We start from the raw sequence: 19,179 nt of genomic DNA, 5'->3' as shown, positions 1-19,179 counted from the left end.
AATGGACCAGAAACTATCTTAGATGCTGAGGAAGTCAACAGTGAGTGAAAAAATATAAAAGTATTTGCCTTCATTAAGCTTATTATTTAGTGGAAAGAGAAGATGATAAACAAAATCAAACATAAAATGAACATATATCAGATGATGGTAAATAGCATGGAGAAAAGAAAGATGGGATAATGTGTTAGGAGATGGCTAGAGGAAAAGGAAACAGTTACAATTTTAAATTTAGTGGCTAGGGAAGATTTCATTGAGAAGGAAAGGTTGGAGCTCAGACCTGTGAGGGATAAGCCATCTAATCCTGGAGAAGTGAGTCCAAGCCAGAGTCAACAACAAACACAAAGGCCTGAATTGATACCATGCTTAAGGTGTTTGAGAAACAGCAAGGTCAGTATGGCTTGATCTGAGGAAGTAAGGGGAGAATAAGAGGAAATGAAGTAAGAGAGATAAATAGGGGCAGATAACAAGGGCATTGTGTGTATTTGAAGACTTTGGGTTACACTCTGAGTAAGATGGGAAGTCATTTGAAGGTTTTGTGGAAGGAGTTCTTACTGGAAAATAGGTGTGTATATAGCTAAAGATTCAGCATTTCTGTTACTGGCTAAATTCCACAGAAAAAACCAGGACATAGATGCATAAGATATGTACAAGAATTTATTTTGAGATTTTTTGGTGCAAGTGAGCAATAGAAGACAATTGAAGTGTCCTTCACTGAGAGAAGAAATGTGTAAAACCCTTTCAAAAGTCAGTATGATAGGGAGAGATAGATATAGCTCCTAAATAGCATTGCTGCTCAGTTACTTCAGTTGTGTCCAACTCTTTGTAACTCTATGGACTGTAGCCTGCCAGGCTCCTCTGTCCATGGGATTCTCCGGGCAAGAGTACTGGAGTAGGTTGCCATGCCCTCCTCCAGGGGATCTTCCCAACCCAGAGATGGAACCTGCATCTCTTAAATTTCCTGCACAGGCAGGCGGGTTCTTTACCACTAGCGCCACCTGGGAAGCCCTAAATAGTGTTGAAGGAAACAAAAAAGAAACAGAACGAGATCTGTTGTACAATATATACAACCTGAAAATACAAATATACCAAAGGAAATACAATTTTTCAAATTTACAAAAATATGCAAGGATGTGAATGACTTAGAGTTGGGTGTCTTTGAGGAGGTTATGAGAATGAAATGGGAATTAGGGCTATAAAAGAAAAACAAATGTTTAGAAAGTAAAAAGGCTCATGGAGAGGTGAAAACAATCATCTTCAATGTTCTCTCAGAACGAGCAGTTGATTTTTCCTCTTCGAAATAAAAACCTTTTTATTATTATTATTATTATAGGAAAGTTTGAAAAACAGCACGTCACCCTGTAGCCATCATCCAGCCTCCAAAATCGTCAACTTAAGGCCAATCTATGCCCACTTGCACCCTCATTCACTTTCTTCTGCTTGTTTTCATTTATTTTTTGAGCATTTTAAATCAGCTTTTTCTTTGAGCTCTGATTTACATACCTAATAAAATGCACTCATGTATATTTTGATGAAATTTGAGTATAATCACCACCGCAATTGAGTTATAGAATATTCCATCACTGAAAAAAAATCCCAGAACCTCATTCAAATCAATCTCCCATCAGCACCCCTAGGCAACCACTGATCTGTCTTCTGTCACTATAGATTATATTTGGCTTTTCTAGACTCATGTCCACAAGCAGCGTGAAGTTTCCTTTGTGCTCATGTTTCCCTTTGAATTCTTTTTTTAAAATTATTTTTGGCTGTGCTGGGTCCTTGTTGCTATGCACAGGCTTTTCTCCGGTTGCGGAGAGCAGGGGCTACTCTCTAGTTGCAGCGCGTGGGCCTTTCACTGCGGTGACTTCTCTTACTGCAGAGCATGGGCTCTCGGGAATGGAGGCTTCAGTAGCTGCTGCACGTGGGCTCAGTAGCTGTGGCTCACAGGCTTATTTGCCCTTTGGCATGTGGGATCTTCCCGGACCAGGGATTGAACCTGTGGCCCCTGCCTTGCAAGGTGATTCTTAACCACTGGACCTCCAAGGAAGTCCCCTTTATAGTCTTTTACATATTTATAATAGTAGTTATAAAATGTTTTCTGCTAACTTTGACACATAGAATTTCTTTAAAAATTTTTTGTTGAAGTATAGTTGATTTATAATGTTGAGCAACCTCTGCTATATAGCATAGTGACTCAGTTATACATACAGAGACAGTCTTTTATATATATATGTTTTTCCATTATGGTTTAGCACAGAATATTCGATACAGTTCCCTTGATATACATTAGGACCTTGTTGTTTATCCATTCTATATGTAACAGTTTGCATCTACTAACCCCAAACTCCCACTCCATCTCTCTCCCTCCCTCCCCCTGCTTGGCAGCCACAAGTCTGTTCTCTGTGCCTATGAGTCTATTTCTGTTTTGTAGACAGGTTCATTTGTGCCATATTTTATTCCGCATATCAGTGATACCATATACTTGTCTTTCTCTTTCTGACTTACTTCATTTAGTATCACAGTCTCTAGTTGCATCCACGTTGCTGCAAATGGCATTTTTTACGGTCAGTAGTGTTCGGTTGTATATATGCACCATATCTTCTTTATTCATTCATCTGTTTATAACAATTTACCTTGTTTCCTTGTTTTGGCTATTTTGAACAGCGCTGCTATGGACATAGGGATGCATGTTTTTTTTATTTTTACTGGAGTATAGTTGCTTTACAATTTGTTTCTGCTGTACAGCAAACTGACTCAGTCACGCATATACTTTTATCCCATTTCCTTGGATTTCCTTTCCATTTAGATCACCAGAGAGCATTGAGTAGAGTTCGCAGTGCTATACAGTTGGTTCTCATTAATTATTTTTTATGCACAGTAAGGCATATATGCCAATCCCAATCTCCCAATCCATCCAGCCTGGCCCCCCTTACTCCCTTGGTGTCCATACCTTTGTTCTCTACATTTGTGGGCCCCTATTTCTGCTTTGCAGTTAAGTTCTAAATCTATATACCATTTTCTAGATTTCATATATATGCACTAATATATGATGTTTGTTTGTTTTCTTTCTGACTCAGTTTACTTGGTATGACAGTCTCTAGGTCCATCCACCTCCCTGCAAATGACTCAGTTTTGTTCCTTTTTATGGCTAATATTCCTTCGTCAGTATGTACTGCAAGTTCTTACCCATTCCTCTGTCGATGGTCATTCACATTCCTTCCACATCCTGGCTATGTATGTAAATAGTGCTGCAGTGAACATTGGGGTACACATAATTAAATCTTTTTTAACTATAATTTGGTCCAGGTATATTCCCAGGAGTGTGAGTGCTGCATCTATGGTAATTCTATTTTTAGTTTTCTGAGAAACCTCCATATTGTTTTCCATAGTTGCTGTACCAACTCACATTCCCACAAACAGTGCAGGAAAGGTCCCTTTTCTCCACATCTTCTCCAGTATTTGCTATTTGTAGACTTTTTAATGATGGCCATTCTGAGTGGTGTGTGGTGGTACCTCATTGTAGTTTTGATTCGCATTTCTCTAACAGTGATATTGAGCATTTTATGACATACATATCATTTCTAGATCTTCTGGATCTGTTTCCAATGCCTGATTTTGTTGCTGGGCAGAAGTAACATTTTCCTTCTCCATATGTCTAGAAATGCTTATTGGATGTGAGACCTCAGATGCTATTTGTTGAGCATCTGGATTTTGTTACCTTTATTTAACAGTGTTGGGTTTTATTCTGGCAAGTAGTTAATTTACTTCTGGATCAGACTGGTTCCTTGAGGTTTGTTTTTAAGCCTTGTTAGAGTGATTTTGGAGCTTTTACTCTAGAGTGATTTTAGTTTCACCATTAAGACAGAATATTTCCGTGTCTCTATGAAATTCTCTGAAGTGTTTAACGAGGTTTCTCTCACTTGTTAGGATGTGATTTGAATGTCTCCCGGTCCTGGGTGAGTCCTAGCAGCTGTTTGGTTTATGGCTCCCTGGTAATTGATTGCCCATTAGTGTTCTTTACCAAGGTCATGTAGGCTTATGCTACACATCATAGTTTAGTATTCATATAAAACTCAAGATCTCGTTCCAAATTTCTGGAGGTCTTTCTCAGCATAACTCCCTTCTCTCAAGTACTCCAACTTGCCCATTCCAGCCACCTCAGTCAGCTTCCCCACACTTGGAGCTCTGTCTCGTCAACTCAACACGAACACTTTTTTCCACTAAGGGATCTGCCTCCTAGCTTTGTGTACTGGAATATGTCTTCAGACAAAAAGCAAAAACAATTGTTGGGCTTACTTCATTTTTTTCTTTTCTTTTAGGGTTATAGTCTGCATTTATCTCCTATATTTTGACCAATTTTCTAGTTATTAAAGTAAGAGATCTAGTCTAATACTACTTACTCTATTATTGGCCCAAACAGAAATCTCAGAAATCTTGAGTAGCAAACTTCTTAAAAGAAAACTGAGTCTCTACCAAGGGTCACGGGTATTATATCCTTCTGTTTTCAATTCCGTTTATCTGTATAGAACTATCAGTATTTTAGGGTTGTGCCAGAGTTTCAACCTCTCTTATAGTATTTTGAAGCAAATCTAAGGCAGATATTATTCGTAAATATTTTATAAATGTAAGATGTACTCTTAAAACATAGAGCCTATTTTGAAAATTACAACTCTATGATCATATCTAAAATATTCAACAATAATTCCTCCCTGTCAAATATCCATTGTTCAAATATCCAACCAATTAAATTTTAAATTTTTTCTTTTAAAAATCAGGATTCAAACAAGATTCACAAGTTGAAATTGTTGTGTCTTTTAAGACTTTTAAAATCTCCATGTTAATGCTCCATTTCTTTTGTATTTCTTTTGAAGCATGTTGTTTTTCTCCTGTAGCATTTCCCACAGGGAAATATATTTTGCATCAAAATAGTTTAATATGTAGTTTAACGTGTTCCTTTAATAAGTGCTTCCTATTAGTTGTTGGAGAGAGAAGTGACAGTTTACTACTGTAATTCATGTTGTTCTTCTTCATTTTTTAAGTTCTATTTTTTATCATCTTCTTCAAAGTGTTATTTTTTCAATTAATTCATTGGACATTTTTTGTTTTACTCTGTGGTTCCGTATAGTTTTCCTCTTGCTGTTATGTACACCCTACATCTTTAACTTTCTCTAGTTAGTCAGCTTGCTATTGGATTTGCAATTATTGAGCAAATCTCTCTGTCCAGATTTATGTATATGATACAGAGGAAGGGCATATGATACATTGAATACCCTGTTAACAGTATGGAAATGCTTGCTGAAGGATCCCCAAGCAGACACGAAGGCCAAATAAATGCTGTACACATATTACAGTTGTTTCTATGTGTGCATGCTTATTTGACCTTTGTATGGAATATGTTGCTCTTTCAAGGTATGTTAGTTTCCCATTAGTTGCTTAGTACAGAATTAACAGGTTCAGTTTAAGAATCCAAGAGGCCTTTCTTAAGCTTCATCTGTGGTTTCAGGCCAACCCAGTGCATTGGAAGAGCCCTGGATTTTAATCAGAAACCCTGGGGTTATGCTCTGGCTCTCATTCCTACTAGCTAGTGAATCAGATAGTCATTGAAGGGACTGTCAAAGAAGCTCTGAGCACAGGGAAGACCTCTATTCTCCAATCCAGGCAGATCTTCGGATGCACAGATTCTCCTTGATAGCACATCGTGAGTTTCTTCCCATGATGAGATGACTGAAGTGTAAAGAAGTCAAAGAATCAGCTGAAATTTATAAAGTTAGCAAAAGTGAAGCTGGCATTTGAATTCAGTCTGATTCCAGAAGATTAAGCCCTGAGCCTTTGGAGTGGGAGCACTGACTCAAGATCCTAGATGACTAGAGAACTAACCCTGCTGCTGCTAAGTCACTTCAGTCGTGTCTGACTCTGTGCGACCCCATAGACGGCAGCCCACTGGGCTACCCTGTCCCTGGGATTCTCCAGGCAAGAACACTGGAGTGGGTTGCCATTTCCTTCTCCAATGCAGGAAAGTGAAAAGTGAAAGTGAAGTCGCTCAGTCGTATCTGACTCTTAGCGACCCCATGGACTGCAGCCTACCAGGCTCCTCCATCCATGGGATTTTCCAGGCAAGAGTACTGGAGTGGGGTGCCATTGCCTTCTCCGAGAGAACTAACCCTAGGGAGTATCAAGTAGTGAGAACTCACACAGGAAACCACTTGAATACAAGACCCAGCATCACCCAATCCCCAGTAGCACCCTGTGCAGGACACCTCATCTAAACAACAAACAAAACAAAAATACGAACCCAATCATCAGCAGACAGGGTTACCACCTGATTCAGCCTTGCCCATCAGAGGGAAAGCAAACAAAAGCTCAGCACAAATCTCACCCTATACGAAGCTCACACAAACCACTGAACTAACCTTAGGAGGGCAGAAACCAAAAGGAAGAAAGAATTCAACCCTAAGCCTGGGATAAGGAGACCTCAAACACAATAAGTTAAAAAAAAATGAAAAGGCAAAGAAATACTACACAAATGAAGGAACAAACTAGAAATACAGAAGTCCAAATATATGAAGAGGAAATAGTCAAACTACCCAAGGCTTGCTAACCTACAACTACCTGAACCTTTGTTTCCATATCTTTAAAACAGGAATAATAGTACTTATTTTAAGAAACTCATGGGGCTATAGAAAAGGACTAGGTTGGTATTTGTAAAACTGCTTTACAACAGTGGTGTCCAAAAGAAACATAATGTGAGCCACAGAAGTAACTTAATATTTTCTAAGCCATGTTAAATAAAAGTAAGAAGAGTCTGGTAAATTTAACTTTAATTATATATTTTATTCAATTCAACATAAGTAAAATATTATAATTTCAACAAGTTTCCAATTTGGAAAAACTATTAGGGAGATATTTCACATTCTTTTTTTATGCTAAGGTTTTGAATCCAGCATAACACTTACAACAGGTCTCAATTTGGATGCAAAATTTTAATCAAAAATACCTGATATGTATTTAGATTGCATATTTACAATTGAGTAAGTGGATGTATATCCCCCAATTTTCCCAAACTTAAAAAAGTTTTTCAGTAACTGAATCTAATACTGGTTTTTAAATTAAAATTAGTTAAAATTCAATAAAATTAGAAATGCCTTAGTCACATCAGTCACAGTTCAATGGCTTAACAGTCATGCACAGTTAGTGGCTATCATATTGGATAGTGCCATTGTATCAACTGTTGAGCTTTATGTATCTGACAGCTTTTACAGAAGTTCTTAAATCTCAGTTGGATGGTACACTATTTCTTTCACTCTGGGCCTCCACATTAGAGACATGAATTTCCTTTGCTTTGACCTACAAAAGAATTTCCCAAGGAAAACCTCACAGCTTTCCCGACAGTTGGATAACAGATTGCTTCCATTTCAGTAATCAGAATTTATTTTGTCTAAGAGTCACTACACTTTCTGGGAAATAAATACATCTCTAAGAGCAGGGGAAAGATGACCAAAATAGACTGTTTTTAAAGAGCTGAGAAATCGATTCCTGGTAGTAATGCAATCTCGAATACACGAAACCATTAGTGCAAGGAGCCCACAACGAGGTCAGGATCTATTCTGAGCCATGGAGAATCGAGCTCCCAAGTGACTTCAATGCATTACCAAGAGCAGACTGATTCCGGGTAAGGCCAAACCCATCATCTCAGGGTGTGGGGCATCACGTGGGGTCACCTCGGGTATCTGGGATCTCCTGGCAGAGGTGAGTCAGGGCAATGGGGCAACAATGATGGACACTCTACCCCAAGCATCTTTTTTTTTTGCATGAATTCATCACAGAATTTGATATCAAGGTATTTTTCTCTTCCTTCTTATTTGAGTAACAGACTAGAAATTCTTCAGTTTTTCTTTGCTTCCACGGAGAATCTTTGATCTGAAAGAACCTACTGCATTCAGTAGACTGGACTGTTTAAATGAACATTTATCTAGCACTTACCATATCTCAGACATTGTTCTAAGCACTTTAATTATTGCAACAAATTTATCAGATAGTTTTACAATGCCCACTTTACAGATGAGAAAACTGAGGCAGAGAAAGCTGAAATAACTTGCACAAAGTGGTACTGCTTGTAAGTGATGGGGAAGGGATAGGAACCCAGACAATACAGGTTTCTGACCAATCGGTAAACCCCATGGTCCATGCAGCTACCGGATGTGGGTCAGAGGCTAGACTTCAAGCTCAGCCCAGAGTGCCAAGCCTTGCATCCAGTCACTAGGAATTCAGATGCTGCCTTCCCTCATTAACTGGTGAAATCAGAGGGGAGCTCAGAAACCCACCTGCCTCTACCACTGTGTCCTGATCCTCTAAAACAAGTGTCCCCCACCTCCAGAATCTAATGTCTGAAGACCAGAGGTGGAGCTGATAAAGTGCACAATGAATGTAACGTGCCTGAATCATCCTAAATCCCCCATTCCACCTCCTTGGTCTATGAAAAAAATTGTCTTCCACGAAACCTGTCCCTGGTCCCAAAAAGGATGGGAACCACTGCTCTAGAATGTCCTCCATCTCCACAGCCTCTGACATAATTCTACTCATCTTTTAACTCAGCTCAGCTCAAAACACACCTTCTCCATTAGGTTTCTTAAATCTCTGCAGTCAAAACTACTCCCTTTCTCATCTCCCAGCCTCTTCCAGATTAATCTCTATTGTAGTTTTCTGTAAGTTGCCTTGACTTACAGAGCTGTCTCTCTCTTTTCCTTGGCTATGAGACCCCAGAGGATAGGAAGTTCATATTATTCATTTTTTAAAAGATTAAAAAATTTTTAATTTATTTCTGGGCCTGTGTTGTTGTGCGGGATTTTTTCTAGTTGTGGAGAGTGGGGGCTACTCTTTGCTGCAGCATACAGGCTTCTTATCATGATGGCTTCTCTTTTTTGTAGAGCAGGGGCTCTAGGCATAGGGGCTTTTGTAGTTGTGGCTCACATGGCTCCCAGGCTCTAGAGCACAGCCCCAGTAGTCGTGGTGCATGGACTTAGTTGCTTTGTAGCGTGTGGGATCTTCCCAGACCATGGCTCGAACCTGTGTTCCCTGCCCTGGCAGGGGGATTCTTTACCACTGAGCCACCAGGAAAGCCTCCTCTTATTCATTTTTGTATCCCCCGCAGCACCTAGCATTTGCTTTCTAGAACTCTGTAAATATTCATTACTAATTTATCACTGCTTCTTTATTTCTAATTTGAATAGAAATATAATGTATCGGAAACTGTATTGCAGTGGGTTTCAAGAAACTTGAATTCTAAACTTGCTTCTGTCACCAAATAGCTATATACATTTGGGTAATTCATTTTACCTCTCTGAGCCTTAGTTGTCTGTAATTGGATGAGATAATCTCTAAGGCCTCATGACATTTATGGAATGGGCTATTATTTGCTCTGAATTTATGGACACAAAAGGTTTTAAACAAGTCCCTGAAGGCTATTTCATATATTCTGCGATCACTCCAGGGCTACAGGGGTGAGGTGCTTCTAAACAGGAACACATGAGAGGGGTCAGCAGAAGCAGCCCCTTGAGACAGGCCAAGTCTGACTGGTTGGTTGTGCTTTAAAATTTCAGCCTGGTTAAAAGCCTAGATCTTATAGGAAAGGACCCTACATAAAGTGATGGATACAGTAGAAGATAGCTTCAGGAAATAGTAGAGAGGGTTCTGTCCTCAGTGTGCTTAATATGTGGTATGAATCACTGGCTAGCTAGGCTTCCTTTGAGAACACCCTGGAAATAGCATGCAGATAAGAGGTATGCACAGACAGGTGATAAGGCCACTGGAAAGCAGAAGATAACAAGTGTTGGTGAGAATGCAGAGAAATTGGGACCCATTTATGCTGTTGGTAAGAACATAAAATGATATGGCTACTATGGAGAGCAGTATCATAGCTCCTCTTAAAATTAAAAATAAGACCACCATATGATCCAGCAATCCCACTTTTGGGTATATACCCCCCAAAATTCTAATCAGGATTTTGAAGAAATGCCTGTACTCTGATGTTCACTGCAATGCTACTCCCAACAGCTAAGATATGAAAATACCCCCAATGAATGGATCAAGAAATTAGGTATATACACACAATGAAATATCATTCAGCCTTTTTGAAAAAGGGAATCTTGCTCTTTTGGACAACAGGGATGAACCCAGAGGACAGTATGCTAAGTGAAATAAACCAGTTACAGAAGGACAGACACTACCTGTTACCATGTATGTGAGAAATGTGAAACAGTCAGATTCACAGAAGCAGAGGATAGAATGGTGGTGACTAGGGCCTGAGGGATGGGGCAAATAGGGAATTGTTGTTCAATTGGTATAGAATTTCAGTAACACAAGATGAATGTGCTCTGAGGATGTGTTATATAATATCTTCCCTATACTTATAACTACTGTATTGTGCACTGACATTTTGTTAAGAGAGCTATCTCAAGTGTTCCGATAAAAAAAAAAGGACACAAGGAAACTTTTGGAGTGATGGATATGGTGGTGGTTTCCTAGGCATTTTTGGGCACGTGACCAAACTCACCAAACTGTATATGTTAAATATATGCAGGGTTTTTTTTTGTGTATCAATTATTATTATTATTAGCAAGGAAACTTTAAAAAGTCCTTTATAATCTTTGCAACCTAAAAGTAAAAATGGTTTTCAGACCTTAAAAAAGGAAAAGACTGGGTCTGGCTGGATACCCCACTTACAGCTAACATTTAAGAACAAACAAAGAAAGCTAAAAGGCAGGAAACAGTGGGATTAGGAGATGAAATATTTGCCTGGGCCAAATAGTTTCAAAGTTCCTAAATGTCAAATATAAATTTCTAAGGTACAAAATGTTGGATTTTAAGTTTATGTATTAAAAATATATATATTTGGCTGCATTGGGGCTTAGTTGCGGCCCCATATCTGTGATCTTTGTTGCAGCATGAGACAGCTTTAGTTGCAGATGAGAACTTTTAGTTGCAGCATGTGGATCTAGTTCCCTGATCAGAGATTGAACCCGGGCCTCCTGCATTGGGAGCTAGAAGTCTGAGCCACTGGACCACCAGGGAAATCTCAAGTATATGTATCTTAAAATCACTTGTTAGTGACTTATCCTGATTATCAGAGCCATAAAACAGTGACTGGTCTCACATCCTGGATAAAGAAAGTCAGAGGAGTTTTTGTTTTCATTCCCCCACTGGCATGTGGGCTCTAAACTCCTGTCTTCGCTCAGCACTTAGAAGGTGAATCACTTGACCTTGCTGGATCTTTGTAGCAGCTTCTGTAAAACGAAGGGCTTTATTGTAAAGATCCCTAACATCCCTTTTAGCTGGACATAAGGTTGGTGACAGGTATTTTCCTCCACTAGACTATATTGTCTCTCAGTTGCTAAGTTGTGTCTGACTCATTGTGACCCAATGGACTGCAGCATGCCAGGCTTCCCTGTCCTTCACTATCTCCTGGAGTTTGCTCATACTCATGTCCATTGAGTTGATGATGCTGCCCAACCACCTTGTCCTCTGTCATTCCCTTCCTCCTGGCCTTCAGTCTTTCCCAATATCAGGGTCTTTTCCAATGAGTTGGCTCTTGGCATCAGATGGCCAAAGTATTGAAGGTTCAGCAACAGTTCCTTCCAATGAATATCCAATGATTTCCTTTAGGATTGACTGATTTGATCTCCTTGCAGTCCAAGGGACTCTTGAGTCTCTTCTCCAGCACCACAGTTCAAAAGCATCACTAGACCATAAACCCCTGGAAGGCCAGGCTGTGCTTTACCTATCTCTTTAGAGCCAGATGCCAGCAAAGTTCCTGACAGGTACTGGGGGCTCAATCAGTGCTGGTTGAATTGAACTGAATTGAATATAATAAGTGAGGAGGCATGAAGTGAGAACCAGAAAGTTAATTTTTAAAATGGAAGCAAGCTTTTCCTTCTCTCTGTGGACAAAAGCTGGGAAGAGACCATTTTGGTAACAGGTAAAAACCCAGACTGAAGAAGAGTGAAAGGTACACCCCATCAGCTGGGCAACAGAAACACTTGGGGCATACAAATACTTGGAGAAAGGTTATTGATTATAAAGTAAGAGTGCTGATAAATTACAAAGAATAAATATAACCAAAATAGGTAGATAAAAGTAAGCCTTGCTATTGGGCTTCCCTTGTGGCTCAGCTGGTAAAGAATCCACTTGCAATGTGGGAGACCTGGGTTCGATCCCTGGGTTGGGAAGATCCCCTGGAGAAGGGAAAGGCTATGTACTCCAGCATTCTGGCCTGGAGAATCCCATGGACTGTATAGCCTATGGGGTCACAAAGAGTTGGACACGACTGAACGACTTTTACTTTTTTCTTTCATACTTCAGCCAACTATAGCAAAGTTGGATCTGATGTGAAGAGCCAACTCACTGAAAAAGATCCTGATGTTGGGGAAAATTAAAAGTAAAAGGAGAAGGGAGCAGCAGAGGATAAGATGGTTAGATAGCATCACTGAGTCAATGGACATGAATTTGACCAAATTCTGGGATATAATGACGGATAGAGAAGGCTAGCATGGTCTAATCCATGGGATTGCAAAGAGTCAAAGCAATTTAGCAACTGATAAACAATACAATAATCCCTTAAAAATTAGTGGAAAAGCTTTCAAATTGTTGCTTGGATTTTTAAGATGTTCATAATTATTTTTCAGTAGGTAATGCGCACACAGAGGATCCAATTTAAAAGATTTTAAAAGCTATTAATAGCAGTATTGATTTTATCTCTTTATAGGCCATTAGTTACTTGGATAAAAAGTTTACTTTGTGTTTAAAGCAGCCTCTGAGTGGAAATGCCAGTTAGCCCTTCTGATACTGTACCACCAGGGGCTAAAATGCAGACCTTTCCATACAGCTGTGGAGCTGGCTGACAGGTGAGAGGTGGGCATCTAGATGCTGAGTAAGGCAAGAGCGACAGTGTTATCCCATCATACAGAATGGGTACCTGAGGCCTAGAAAGAAGATACTTTGCACAAGATCACTTAGTCACTGGTGGGGGACTTCCCTGGTGGTCCAGTGGTTAAGAATCCACCTTACAAGGCAGGGGTCATGGGTTTGGTCCCTGGTCAGGGAACTAAGATCCCATGTGCCACAGGGCAACCAAGCTTGTGTACTGCATCTAAGATCCAGCTGGGAAAGGCAGCTAAAACAAAAAAAGACACTGGTGGAACCCAGCTGGGAAAGGCAGCTAGCCGCATTCTGCTGCTTCATTAGACGCTTTATCTACATTCTCGTCTTCCAGCCCAGGGCAGTTTCTTAGGACGTGCACTGCCCAGCCCTCCTACTAAACTGTCCAGGAGACTTGGATCCTTCGTTCCCTTTGGAGAGGAGTTTTAGGGCTCTACAGCACTGAAACAGGGCTCTTCCAGCCCAGTGCAGTCCAGAGGGACGTGCACTGCCATCCTGGGGTCAGGACAGGCTCAGCACCTGTCTGCAGAGGCAAGAAGTCGCCTCTGACAGATACTTATGACAGTTTCAGGGCACAGTCAGGTTCTCTTCAGAGAGGAGAGCACGTTGGGATCTCGGGTTCCAATCAGGTCCCATTTCCTCATGTTGACTGAATTCTCTCCATCACAGACTTCATCTCTGGGTCCCCGGAAGGGGGACTTGCTAGCTCAAGAATGTGCCCAGTTGAACTTGATTTACTCTTCATAGAAGACTCAGAAGGGAAATTGACTTTTTATTCATTCTCTCCTTGAAGCCATCAAAAGAATTATGAAATCGTTTCCAGGTCAAACACTGAGGTTCTTCCCAAAGGGTGTCACCATGAATCAACATCAGCTCTTTCGCCCTCCTCTCCCATGGTGCGGAAGCCAGGTGGGTGGGCTTTCTCCTCTCTGTACGAGCATCACGGCCATTGCAGGACTCTGCTCCCTTCCTCTCTGCTCTGCTGTCTTCACCACACTCCATGCCCCAGGATCTGGTCCACCTGCACGGGAGGAGGAAACAAGCCTGAAACACAGGTGTAGAGACTGTCCTGCTGTGTCCAAATGAGAGACAGTGTGACGGGCAAGTTTTGAGGTTGTAATTCTGCAGAAAGGCAAGTCCCCCAGGAGGCCAGGTCTACATCCCGAACTTCTCTCTCCCTCCGCAGCAGAGCCACCTCCATGCACTGAATACACTGTCTTTATTGTGAGGGCTCCCGCCTTGCTCCAGTCAACATGTTTCTTTAACTCCTTTAAGATGAACTTGTCAGCGGTGTCTCTACTGCCATGTGTTTCTAACTTCCTCTGATTAATTACGGGGCTTGGAAATGTGTGAGTGTGTTTCAGACACTGTGCTGTGGGTGATCATGGCGCTGAGCAAGTTCACTGCTTCAGTGTTTAATGCAGAACTATTTTCTACTCTTAAGGTAGATGGGGAGAAGGGGCTTTGTGTAGCCATGAGTGTGTATTTTCATTTCTACTACTTTCTGCCCTATATTGCTAACCTACTTGACTTCCTCCACCTTCAGCCAGATATAAAAGTGAAAAGAGGCCAAGACACGGTGAGGGGTGGGGGGGTCATTGGTATTTAGGCAAGTACTAAAAGGAGGCATTACTAGACTGTCCAGGAGACTTGGATCCCTCGTTCCCTTTGGAGAGGAAAGTTTTAGGGCTCTGTGCAACAGTGATTTATCATAGATGGCAAAAATACTGGGTTGCCCAAAAGTTCACTCAGGTTTGTCTATAGGACGTTATGGAAACACCTGAATGAATGTTTTGGCCAACCCACTATCTGCTGTCCAGTGCACTGCTAAGCTCGCTGCCTGCCTGTTCTGCAGAGCTAATGGAAAGGCTGGTGTACCCTGGCCAACTGAGCCTACGTTTAGGTGTTTCTCCAGTTCCCTAAATACCCATTTTCTGTCTGGCCTCCAGACGGCTAATCTAATCTACTTTATTTTGTTTCTCATAATTTCATTATTGGATGTAACCCTGTCCCAAAGTCTGGGCCCGTCGCGCCCGTGAAGCTTCTCCAATACCCTTTTATAGTTTGCTCATTGATTCATTTACCCAATAAGTATTTGTCATCTCTGTGCTGGTTGCTGGGTATCCAAGGATGTAAAAGAGAAATATTTGCCCTTCATACCTTTGAAGTGTATTGTCCAACCTCAAAGTTGTTTGTGGAACAAGAAATTGCAAACATGATGAGTGTGGTGCTGATATACAGGGGGCTAAGGGAACACATGGTGCGTGTGTGCTCAGTACTGCAGTCATGTCTGACTCTGTGACCCCATGGACTCTAGCCCACCAGGCTCCTCAGTCCATGGGATTCTCCAGGCATGAATACTGAGGTTGGTGTCCATGCCCTTCTACAAGGGATCTTCCTGACCCAGGGATCACACCAGTGTCTCTTACACAGATTGCAAACGTGATGAGTGTGGTACTGATATGTAGGGGCCCGGGGGGCAAAGAGTCCAAAATGCAGTATTTGGATGCAGTCTCAAAAATGACAGACTGCTCTCTGTTTGTTTCCAAGGCAAACCATTCAATATCACAGTAATCCAAGTCTATGCCCTGACAAGTAATGCTGAAGAAGCTGAAGTTGAACGGTTCTATGAAGACCTACAAGACCTTTTAGAACTAACACCCAAAAAAGATGTCCTTTTCATTATAGGGGACTGGAATGCAAAAGTAGGAAGTCAACAAACACCTGAAGTAACAGGCAAATTTGGCCTTGGAATACGGAATGAAGCAGGGCAAAGGTTAATAGAGTTTTGCCAAGAGAACACACTAGTCATAGCAAAAACCCTCTTCCTACAACACAAGAGAAGACTCTATACATGGACATCACCAGATGGTCAACACTAAAATCAGATTGATTATATTCTTTGCAGCCAAAGATGGAGAAGCTCTATACAGTCAGCAAAAACAAGACCAGGAGCTGACTGTGGCTCAGATCATGAGCTCCTTATTTCCAAATTCAGACTTAAATTGAAGACAGTAGGGAAAACCACTAGACCACGCAGGTATGACCTAAATCAAATCCCTGATGATTACATATGAAAGTGAGAAATAGATTTAAGGGACTAGATCTGACATAGTGCCTGATGAACTATGAATGGAGGTTTGTGACATTGTACAGGAGACAGGGATCAAGATCATCCCCATGGAAAAGAAATGCAAAAAAGCAAAATGGCTGTCTGGGGAGGCCTTACGAATAGCTGTGAAAAGAAGAGAAGCGATATAAGCATCTGAATGTAGAATTCCAAAGAATAGCGAGGAGATAAAAAGGGTTTCTCAGTGATCAATGCAAAGAAATAGAGGAAAATAACAGAATGGGAAAGACTAGAGATCTCTTCAAGAAAATTAGACATACCAAGGGAACATTTCATGCAAAGATGGGTTCGATAAAGGACTGAAATGGTATGGACCTAACAGAAGCAGAAGATATTAAGAAGAGGTGGCAAGAATACACAGAAGAACTGTACAAAAAAGATCTTCATGATGCAGATAATCATGATGGTGTGATCACTCACCTAGAGCCAGACATCCTGGAATGTGACGTCAAATGGGCCGTAGAAGGCATGACTACAAACAAAGCTAGTGGAGGTGATGTAATTCAGTTGAGTTATTTCAAATCCTGAAAGATGATGCTGTGAAAGTGCTGCACTCAATATGCCAGCAAATTTGGAAACCTCAGCAGTGGCCACAGGACTGGAAAAGGTCAGTTTTCTTTCCAATGAGAAAGGCAATGCCAAAGAATGCTCAAACTACCACACAATTGCACTCATCTCACACACTAGTAAAGTAATGCTCAAAATTCTCCAAGCCAGGCTTCAGCAATACATGAACCGTGAACTTCCAGATGTTCAAGCTGGTTTTAGAAAAGGCAGAGGAACCAGAAATCATATCGCCAACATCCACTGGATCATGGAAAAAGGAAGAGAGTTCCAGAAAAACATCTATTTCTGCTTTATTGACTATGCCAAAGCTTTGACTGTGTGGATCACAATAAACTGTGGAAAATTCTGAAAGAGATGGGAATACCAGACCACCTGACCTGCCTCTTGAGAAACCTATATGCAGGTCAGGAAGCAACAGTTAGAACTGGACATGGAACAACAGACTGGTTCCAAATAGGAAAAGGAGTACGTCAAGGTGGTATATTGTCACTCTGCTTATTTAATTTATATGCAGAGTACATCATGAGAAACGCTGGGCTGGAAGAAGCAGAAGCTGGAGTCAAGATTGCTGGGAGAAATATCAACAACCTCAGATATGCAGGTGACACCACCCTTATGGCAGAAAGTGAAGAGGAACTAAAAAGCCTCTTGATGAAAGTGAAAGTGGGGAGTGAAAAAGTTGGCTTAAAGCTCAACATTCAGAAAATGAAGATCATGGCATCTGGTCCCATCACTTCTTGGGAAATAGATGAGGAAACAGTGGAAACAGTGTCAGACTTTATTTTTTTGGGCTCCGAAATCACTGCAGATGGTGACTGCAGCCATGAAATTAAAAGATGCTTACTCCTTGGAAGGAAAGTTATGACCAACCTAGATAGCATATTGAAAAGCAGAGACCTTACTTTGCCAACAAAGGTCCATCTAGTTAAGGTTATGGTTTTTCCAGTGGTCATGTATGGATGTGAGAGTTGGACTGTGAAGAAAGCTGAATGCCAAAGAATTGATGCTTTTGAACTGTGGTGTTGGAGAAGACTCTTGAGAATCCCTTGGACTGCAAGGAGATCCAACCAGTCCATTCTAAAGGAGATCAGTCCTGGGTGTTCATTGGAGGGACTAATGTTGAAGCTGAAATTCCAATACTTTGGCCACCTGATGTGGAGAGCTGACTCATTGGAAAAGACTCTGATGCTGGGAAAGATTGAGGGCAGGAGGAGAAGGGGACAACAGAGTATGAGATAGTTGGATGGCATCAACAACACAATGGACATGGGTTTGGGTGGATTCCGGGAGTTGGTGAGGGACAGGGAGGCCTGGTGTGCTGCGGTTCATGGGGTCACAAAGAGTTAGACATGACTGAGCGACTGAACGGAACTGAAGAGGGACACATCGGAAGACCCTTAATCCAGAATGCAGATGAATCAGGAATGGCCCCCCTGAGAAGATCTCATTTATCTTAAAAGAAAAGGATGAACTCAGAAGAGTGCTGGTAGATAGGAGTCACGTGTGTGAAATTTTTGAGGTATAAGGAGAAAGTATATTGAAGGTAACAGAAGGCCGGTGTGGTTAGGATAGAATAATAGCCAGTATTAATTTGGCATTTGATGTACCAGGCCATGTTCAAAGCAGTTGACACATTTTAATTTTTTTTTTTTAACCTTCCCATTAAGTCTATGATAAGGTAATTGAGAACACAGAGGAGTTAAGTAACTTTCCCAGGGTCACACAGCTAGGACATAACATAACTGGGATATGAGCCAAGACAGCCTGGCTCCAATCCCTGCCCTCTGAACACAGCATCAAACTTCAGAGATAGCATAGAAGGGCAGATAAGGACCATATCACACAGTTCAGGAAGAGGGGACAGAGATTGCAAGTCAATTTAGACCACATTGAATGTTCAATACAGCACCTAGGTCTGCTACATACTAATCTCAATCCTTTTCTCCATATGGAAAACTGGGGAATCCACTGAGACTCTAGGGTTCCCAGGTGGCCTAGTGGTAAAGAATTGGCCTGCCAATGCAGGTGATATAAGAAAGGTGGCTTCACTCCCTGGCTCGGGAAGATCCCCTCGAGTAGGAAACAGCAACCTTCTCCAGTATTCTTGCCTGGAAAATTCCATGGACAGAGGAGCCTGGTGGGCTACAGTCCATGGGGTCGCAAGGAGTCTGACACAACTGAGCATGCACACACTGAGAATCCAGCTCCAGGTTACACACTGGAGAAATATAGGAAGCAGTCAAATTAGCCCTAAGGGCTAATAATTCCCTTTCCCCATAACTTTGAGGGAAAGAAGAGGTTTGTGTGGGATGGAGAGCTGAAGGATTCACACAGCAAGGTGTACTTGAAGTGGTCTGCAGGAATCATTAGGGTCTAGACTAAAAAAAACCAATGGAATGGTTGTCCATGCCTTTTAATTCTTTTGTTTTTTTTCAGCATGAACTTTTTATGTAGCTTCTCCCTGCCTGATTTTCTGCTAGAAGCTGAAGCTATGGCAGTGAATTGGACAAGTAAAATAGAAACCAGCATGAGCAAGGGGGTGCATGTGAGAAAGT

This window comes from Capra hircus, chromosome 15, assembly GCF_001704415.2.
Source record: "Capra hircus breed San Clemente chromosome 15, ASM170441v1, whole genome shotgun sequence".
In the NCBI taxonomy this organism is placed as follows: Eukaryota; Metazoa; Chordata; class Mammalia; order Artiodactyla; family Bovidae; genus Capra; species Capra hircus.
This window is presented reverse-complemented; position numbering follows the sequence as displayed.